This window comes from Erpetoichthys calabaricus, chromosome 6 (genome assembly GCF_900747795.2).
Source record: "Erpetoichthys calabaricus chromosome 6, fErpCal1.3, whole genome shotgun sequence".
NCBI lineage: Eukaryota > Metazoa > Chordata > Cladistia > Polypteriformes > Polypteridae > Erpetoichthys > Erpetoichthys calabaricus.
This window is the reverse complement of record NC_041399.2, coordinates 198912836-198921877: the sequence shown is the minus strand read 5'-3', so window position 1 is coordinate 198921877 and position 9042 is coordinate 198912836. Positions and strand designations below refer to the sequence as shown.

At 41.7% G+C, this 9042-nt stretch overlaps 1 long non-coding RNA gene across 2 annotated transcripts; it reads right to left on the bottom strand.

Annotated features, from left to right (window-relative positions):
- Nucleotides 1-3039: 3039 nt before the first annotated feature.
- LOC127528399 (uncharacterized) lies at nt 3040-4943 on the bottom strand. Of its 2 annotated transcripts, none has more exons than XR_007935285.1 (2): nt 4846-4943; nt 3040-3146 (listed from the first exon to the last, which is right to left on the bottom strand). It is a non-coding gene; the product is annotated as an uncharacterized LOC127528399 (long non-coding RNA). The 2 variants fall into 2 exon arrangements; XR_007935286.1 differs by lacking the exon at nt 4846-4943 and adding an exon at nt 4539-4551.
- Nucleotides 4944-9042: the final 4099 nt, after the last annotated feature.

Genomic DNA, 9042 nt, shown 5'->3' with positions numbered 1-9042 from the left:
GTAGGCAAAGCTCTGATAAAATATTCAAATATTAATCAACCAATTTGTCTTTGACATAGCGCCTTTCTATATTAACCAGTATCCGAAGGCGCACTGCACAAACACTCTCTTTGTACAGCTGTTTCCATGTGTTTTTTATAGATGAAGCACAGCAAACACCAATAAGACAAATCCTGGTTTAAAAGTTGCCATCTGATTCTTGTTTGCCTTTTTGACGCGATCCAGAAGATGTCGCTTTTAACAACTCTTTCTTTACGTGGCATAAAGAACACACTATATAAATGTAATGAATTATTAATATTATTATGGTCCACAAGATGACATCTTTAACATCTCTGTCCAAAAGACTTTCTCAATGTGGTTCAAAGGATGCCGTTCTAACGTCTGTTTCTGCAACACCTTCCTGATGTGGTCAAAAAGATACCATCTTGTAGGTCTGCTTCTGAAAAGCCGCCTATGCGTAGTCCAGAAGATGTCGTCTTTAAAATTTGTATCTGAAATGCCTTCTTGAAATGGTCTAAAAGATGCCGCTTTTAACGTCTGTTTCCAAAAAGCCTTTTCTCTGTGTGTCCAAAGATGGTCTAAAAGATGCCATCTTTAACACTTTTGTCTGACAGGCCTTTTTGATAAAGAGCTTCTCTACAGATCCAAAGACAGTCCAAAAGATGTCATCTTTTATATACTTTTATCTCAAAGGATTTGTATAAAGCCAAAGAAGCTCCAAATAATGGCTTTCTAATATCCTTTTCTTGTAAAGACGCCTTATTGACATGGTCCTAAAGATGCCATCTTTTAACATCTTCTTGCCACACTCCTAAAATATCCTATTCTAATATCTGTTTCTGAGAAGACTTCTTTATATGATCAAATTTTAAATCTCTATTACTGGAATAACTTCTTGATGTGGTCTAAAAGATGCTGTTTTTAGTATCTGTTTGACGAATGCCAATGCTGCATGGGTCAAAGATGGTCCACAGGATGCCATCTTCAATGCCTTTTTCTGAAAGGGCCTTCTTGTCACAGTTCAAAAGACGCTCTTCTAACGTCCGTTTCTGACAGGTCTTTTGACTTTGCCAGCTTTAACATCTGTTTCTGAAGAACCTTCTTGACATGGCCCAAAAGAAGCTGTTTTTAAAATCTGTTTGCTGAATGCCTATGCTGCATGGGTCAAAGATGGTCCAGTAGATGCCATCTTTAATGCCTCTTTTTGCAAGACCCTCTTGACATGGCTCAAAAGAAGCTGTTTTTAACATCTGTTTGCTCAATGCCTTCTCCACACGAGTCAAAGATGGTTCACAGGATGCCATCTTCAATGCCTTTTTCTGCAAACGCTTTCTTGTCACGGTTCAAAAGACGCTCTTCTAACGTTCGTTTCTGAAAGGTCTTCTGACTTTGACAAGTTTAACATCTGTTTCTGAAAACGCTTCTTGACATGATCTGAAAGGTTTTTTCCCCATAAGCCTTCTCTACATGGCCTCAGAATGGTACAAGAGGTGCCATTTTTTAACATTTCAACCCAAAAGGCCTTCTTGCTGGGGTTGAGAAGATTCCATTCTAACATTTGTTTCTTAAACATCCTCTTGACATTATCTGATGTTTAATGTCTGTTTCTGAAATGGCTTCTTGATACAGTCCAGAAGATCCTGCTTTTAATGTCAGTTTCTAAAAGGCCATCCTGTTGTGGTCCAAAAAAATGTCCAGATAGACATCACCTTTAATGCCTTTCCCTAAAGATGTACTTTTGCCACCGTCCCAAAGATGGTGTTCTAATGTCTGTTACCTGAAAACCCTTCTGATGTGGTCGAAAAAAAATACCATCTTGAACTTCTGTTTCTGAAACACCTTCCTGACATGGTTGCTTTTCATGTCTGTTTCCATAAGGCCTTCCCTACAGGGCCCTAAAGATGCCATCTTGAACGTCCGTTTCTGAACGGCCATCTTGACCTGGTTTGAAAGATTCTGTTTTTAACCTCAGTTCCCTGGAAGCCTTCCTCACAGGTCCAAAGAAGGTCCAAATAATGGATTTTTTTTTAAGTCGCCTTAATGATGTGGTCCTAAAGATGTCATCTTTTACCATCTATTTCCAAAAGGCTTTCTTCTCTCTATGGTCCAAAGATGGCTCAGAGGATGTCTTTATTTTTTAAGTTTTCTCTACTCCTGGATGCTGATGGCAGCAAATAAGGATCGACTTGTCTGTGTTTCATATTCGCCACCTGCTGTTCAGAGTTGACGTGTTTGGGCCTCATAACATTCCTTCAGCATCTCCCTCATTAGTGTTCTCCCTTTGACGTTCATGTTGTTGTGTGCTCTTCTGCCTTTGTGTGCATGTTGTGTAACCCTCGATGAGATCACAGACACAGACAATCATCTGCAATCACAGCCGTAGAGTTCTGAGCCCATTTCCTTATCCACTGAACCACACGGCGCTTGAAAAGAATTAACCGTCCAATAGTTTGAATTTTGAATTAGGCATTTTTAATGACAAATTTAATTTCCTGTTTTGGTCGATTTAAACTTTCGGATGAAAAATAATGAGAGATCAGTGTAGTGTTACGAATGTGTTGATCCTGGCTACTTCATTCTGCTCTTCTCAGCGATCAGTCAATCTGTTAGATCAAGTATTCTCACACTTGACTTTCCTAATTCTGTCTAACTAAGAAATGGACCCGTCCATATGAATCAGTATTGAAAACTTGAGCAAGTCCAACAGAGTCGCAGCCGGAGAAGTTGAACAACGAGGACGTGTTAAAGCAATGGAAAGACCAGTAAACCTCAGGATTGATAAGACAAGCCATCTCTTTAATGTCTGTTTCTAACACACCGTCTTGATACGGTCCAAAGGGTATAGCCACGTGGTTCAAAAAGATGCCGTCTTTAACATCTGTTTCTCACTCACCTTGACATGGTCCAAAAGATGCCGTCTTTAATGACCGTTTCTCAAACTCCTTCAGTCTATTCAAAAGATGCCATCTTTACCATTTGTTTCTCAAAACATCTTGACATGGTCCAAAAGATGTCACTTTTATTGCCCCTTTCTAAAAAGGCATAACCACATGATTCAAAAAGATATCATCTCTAACATCTTTTTCTCAAACTCCTTGACAGGGTCCTAAAAATACTATATTTAACGTCTGTTTCTCAAACACCTCGACACGTCCATGTTTCTCGAAAAGCTTGACATGGTCTAAACAATGCTGTCTTTAACATACGTTTCTCAAAATATATTTGAATGCCCATTTCCAAAAGGCATAACATCTGTTTCTCAAACACCTTGACTTGGTCCAAAAGATGTTACCTTTAATTCCCCTTTCTAAAAGGCATAACCACATGGTCCAAAAGGATACAGTCTTTCGCATCTGTTTTACAAAAACCTTGACACCGTCCGAAAGATGCCATGTTTAATGTCTGTTTCTCAAACGCCTTGACATGGTCTAAAGGATGTTGTCTTTAACATACGTTTCTCAAAAAACCTTTGAACGCCCAATTCCAAAACATGGTCCAAAAGATGATGTTTTTAATGCCCCTTTGCAAAAGGCATAACCACGTGGTCCAAAATGATGCCATCTTTTGGATTTTTTTCTCATCCGCCTTGACAGGGTCTTAAAAATGCTAAATTTAACGTCTGCTTCTCAAATGCCTTGACACGGTCCATGTTTCTCAAAAAGCTGGACATGGCCTAAAAGATGCCATCTTTAACATACGGGTCTTTTTCTTTTAATGTCCATTTCCAAAAGGCATAACCAAAAAGTTCAAAAAGATATCACCTCTAGTATCTTTTTCTCTAACACCTGAACAGGGTCCGAAAGATGCCATGTTTAAAGTCTGTTTCTCAAATGCCTTGACATGGTCTAAAGGATGCTGTCTTTAACATATGTTTCTGAAAATACCTTTTAATGCCCATTTCCAAAACATGGCCCAAAAGATGTTGCTTTTAATGCCCCTTTCTAAAAGTCATGACCACATGATCCAAAATGATAACATCTTTCATATCTGTTTCACAAACATCTTGACACGTTCCAAAAGAAGCCATATTTAACATCTGTTTCTCAAAAACACCTTGACATGGTCCAAAGGATGTCGCTCTTGTATAACCCCATGGTTCAAAAAGATGCCATCCTTAACATCTGTTTCTCAGACAATTGATATGTTCCAAAAGATGCCATCTTTAACATCTGTTTCTCAAGCACCTTGACTTGGTCCAAAAGTTGTCGTCTTTGATGCCCCTTTCCAAAAGGCATAACCACTTGGTCCAAAATGATACAGTCTTTCACATCTGTTTCACAAACACTTTGACACTTTCCAAAAGATGCCATCTTTAACGTCCGTTTCTAACATGCCTTGACACGGTCCATGTTTCTCAAAAAGCTTGATATGGTCTAAAAGAAGCTATCTTTAACATATGTTTCTCAAAATACCTTTAAATGCCCATTTCCAAAATATGCTCCAAAAGATGTCGCTCTTAATTCCCCTTTCCAAAAGGCATGACCACGTGGTCCAAAATGATACCTTCTTTCTTTCGCATCTGTTTCTCAAAACACCTTGACACGGTCCAAAAGATGTCACTGTTCATGTCCATTTCTAAAAGGTATAACCCCATGGTTCAAACAGATACTGTCTTTAACGTCTGTTTCTCAAAAGCCTTGACACGTTCCAAAAGATGCCGTCTTTAACTTCTTGTTTCCAAAAGGCCTAAAACACACGGTCCAGAAATATGCCATCTTTAATGTCTGTTTCTCAAAGACCTTTTCATGGTCCAAAAAGATGTGCTTAAAGCCCTGTTTCCAAAAGGGCTTAATCACACAGTCCAAAAGACACCATCCTCCTCAGCTTCTGTTTCTCGAACACCTCCTTGACACGGTCTAAAAGATGTCGTCTTTAACTTCTCTTTCCAAAAAAAGACTTCTCTAGACTTGAATGCTCAGGGCAGCATGAAAGCAGCCGACTTGTCCCCTGTGTGCCGTTAGCCAGCCGTGGTGCAGATCTCTCATGAGCATTCCTCTAGCATGTCTCGTATTGGTGTTCTCCCTTGTTGTCTTGCCATTGTTATTTGTGTGTGTGTGTGTGTGTGTGTGTGTGTGGTTTTGTGAGCATGTTCCTTTGTTGTGTAACTCTCCTGATGTGATTTTACAGTGAAAATCAATAAACAGTGCATCCTCATCCTCGAGGCATAATGTCAACCATCAGCTCTGTGGTTTCAGTGTTTGTGTTTTCAGCGCCTTGTTATGTCCAATAAAATTTCACGCTCATGTTTAACCTTTCCAGGGGGTGATGTTTGCACACAGCCATTCTCTATGACATGGGTGTCCACAGTCCTCCTTTGTCATGTCACTGTCAGCCATGTCCTGTTCACTCACCTTGTCATGTCAAGATGGTGAGATCATTGGTTCACTGGGCTTTAGTGGATTTCACCCTCGGTCTCGACCACATCCTGTTTCATCCCTCTCTTATGATGACGATGATGAGGCCCTGTGAAACATTTCAGTCCCGGCAATATTTTTGAGAACTGTACAAGTTTCCACTCAAGAGAATCTTCACCAGTGCAGAGTTGCTGCCCACCTTTGAAGGCCTGGCAAAGGCTTCTCAGGGTCAATCTCACAGATCCTTCTTTCATTTTCTCACTGAGGTGGCTATTTAGGGGGACGTATGAGATGAAGGGCGGGACAATGAGCAGCGTAAGACAGGAGAGATGGAGGATATCTCACTTTCACAAGAATAATTCATACATAGTTACACGATGGGTAACACATGATGAGATTTAAAAGTGGGTTATCAGCCCAACCAGGGTTAGTTCCTGCCTTATACCCTGTAACCACCAAGGGGCCCCACTAACCCTAAACCTCAGACACAGTAACAATCAACATGATTCTGATTTATTTATCCAACTCACCCTTCCAATAATCGCAATGCAATCAAATTCTTCTCCCAAGAGTGCTGACGTGAGGCGGGGGGGGGTCCTTTAAAGCCGGACCTGGGAATGCTTCTAGTGTGTCTTCTTGGAAGCACCTCCAGTTCGTATGGAAACCAGGGAGGTCCTCCCTGGCAGTGCCCTCTAACAGGGTTACACTTCCAGACTCCAGTTCCTATGTATTCCTGTAGGTGTCCAAACTGGGATGCCACGTGAAGACCACTACCATCTGTCATTGGGGGGATGTAACTGCTCCCAGCTTCTGTCTTACGCTGGTCCATCATTTATAAGAGGCCAGCCGGGCGGCCGGGCAAGAAGTCATTTCCACTTCTAGCCAGCATACTTCCATTCTGGCCTCCCATCCGGGTAAGATATTTTTTCCTCAATACAGGATGGGATGCCCGTTCTTCTTCTCTGGCACTTACAACCCAACACTACTGGCATCGCTTTCAGTTGCCCACCACCCTGTAATGGACATGAACGACAGTATAATAAATGTGAATATTTCAATGAAAAGGGGAATGCCATCCCGTTCAGGGTTTGGACCTTTTTGCACCTAATATTTGGGTCATAGGCTTCAGTTTCCCATCTAGATGAGTAAGATCTTGGGACCACTGCAGGAATTTCAATAAATAATGAGCATAAGAAAATGAAAGAAAGTTTTGGGGTTGGTTTGTGCCCGGCCTGTAACTGCCCAGTTAAGCTCTGGTCTCCTTCTCCTCTGTAATGGATATCTGACTTCAGAAATTGAGTGCATGAATTATACCGTAATAGATTTTGAACGTTGAAATACACATTTCAGTTTAAAAGGGTCTGTTGTCACGTCCAGGGCTGATTCATGCCTGATCCATGTCAGCCCTGCCACCCTGCAATAGACAAATGGGTTCAGGAAATAAGTGTATAAAACACTTCGGATTTCAAGGAATACGCCGCCCAAAGATGATGTTTTTTTATCTAGATAGATAGATAGATAGATAGATAGATAGATAGATAGATAGATAGATAGATAGATAGATAGATAGATAGATAGATACTTTATTAATCCCAATGGGAAATTCACATTCTTCAGCAGCAGCATACTGATACAATAAATAATATTAAATTAAAGAAAGATAATAATGCAGGTGAAAAACAGACAATAACTTTGTATAATGTTAAATGTTAACGTTTACCCCCCCGGGTGGAATTAAAGAGTCGCATAGTTTGGGGGAGGAACGATCTCCTCAATCTGTCAGTGGAGCAGGACGGTGACAGCAGTCTGTCACTGAAGCTGCTCCTCTGTCTGGAGATGATACTATTAAGTGGATGCAGTGGATTCTCCATAATTGATAGGAGCCTGCTCAGCGTCCGTCGCTCTGCCACAGATGTTAAACTGTCCAGCTAAGTGCCTACAATAGAGCCTGCCTTCCTCACCAGTTTGTCCAGGCGTGAGGCGTCTTTCCTCTTAATGCTGCCTCCCCAGCACACCACTGCGTAGAAGAGGGCGCTCGCCACAACTGTCTGATAAAATATCTGCAGCATCTTATTGCAGATGTTGAAGGACGCCAGCCTTCTAAGGTAGTATAACCGGCTCTGTCCTTTCTTGCACAGCGCATCAGTATTGGCAGTCCAGTCTAATTTATCGTCCAGCTGCACTCCCAGATATTTATAGGTCTGCACCATCTGCACACAGTCACCTCTGATGATCACAGGGTCTATGAGGGGTCTGGGCCTCCTAAAATCCACCACCAGCTCTTTGGTTTTGCTGGTGTTCAGGTGTAGGTGGTTTGAGTCGCACCATTTAACAAAGTCATTGATTAGGTCCCTATACTCCTCCTCCTGCCCACTCCTGATGCAGCCCACGATAGCAGTGTTGTCAGCGAACTTTTGCACGTGGCAGGACTCCGAGTTGTATTGGAAGTCAGATGTATATAGGCTGAACAGGACCGGAGAAAGTACAGTCACCTGCGGCGCTCCTGTGTTGCTGACCACAATGTCAGACGTGCAGTTCCCAAGACGCACATACTGAGGTCTGTCTTTAAGATAGTCCACGATCCATGCCACTAGGTATGAATCTACTCCCATCTCTGTCAGCTTGTCCCTAAGGAGCAGAGGTTGGATTGTGTTGAAGGCGCTAGAGAAGTCTAGAAACATAATTCTTACAGCACCATGATACCAATTATCTGTTATTGGTAGTGATGACTGAAAAAAAATGTTGATATCACGAGTTCAGGGAGGATGGACATAAAAAAAACGTTTCAGATAGAACTGGTGTCTGTGGTGAGTACCGTTTAGTGGCAAACATACAGTGGGTACGGAAAGTAATTCAATTTTTTTTTTTTTTTTCAATTTTTCACTCTTTGTCATATTGCAGCCATTTGCTAAAATCATTTAAATTAATTTTTTCCCTCATTAATGTACACACAGCACCCCATACTGACAGACAAAAAAAATAATTTTTGAAATTGTTGCAGATTTATTAAAAAAGAAAAACTGAAATATCACATGGTCCTAAGTATTCAGACTCTTTGCTCAGTATTTAGTAGAAGCACCCTTTTGAGCTAATACAGCCATGAGTCTTCTTGGGAAAGATGCAACAAGTTTTTCACACCTGGATTTGGGGATCCTCTGCCATTCCTCCTTGCAGATCCTCTCCAGTTCTGTCAGGTTGGAGGGTAAACGTTGGTGGACAGCCATTTTTAGGTCTCTCCAGAGATGCTCAATTGGGTTTAAGTCAGGGCTCTGGCTGGGCCATTCAAGAACAGTCACAGAGTTGTTGTGAAGCCACTGCTTCGTTATTTTAGCTGTGTGCTTAGGGTCATTGTCTTGTTGGAAGGTAAACCTTCAGCCCAGTCTGAGGTCCTTAGCACTCTGGAGAAGGTTTTTGTCCAGGATATCCCTGTACTTGGCCGCATTCATCTTTCCCTCGATTGCAACCAGTCGTCCTGTCCCTGCAGCTGAAAAACACCCCCACAGCATGATGCTGCCACCGCCATGCTTCACTGTGGGGACTGTATTGGACAAGTGGTGAGCAGTGCCTGGTTGTCTCCACACATACATCAGTGCAAGACACATGACAGCCCACATGGAGTTTGCTAAAAGACACCTGAAGGACTCTGAGATGGTGAGAAATAAGATTCTCTGGTCTGATGAGACCA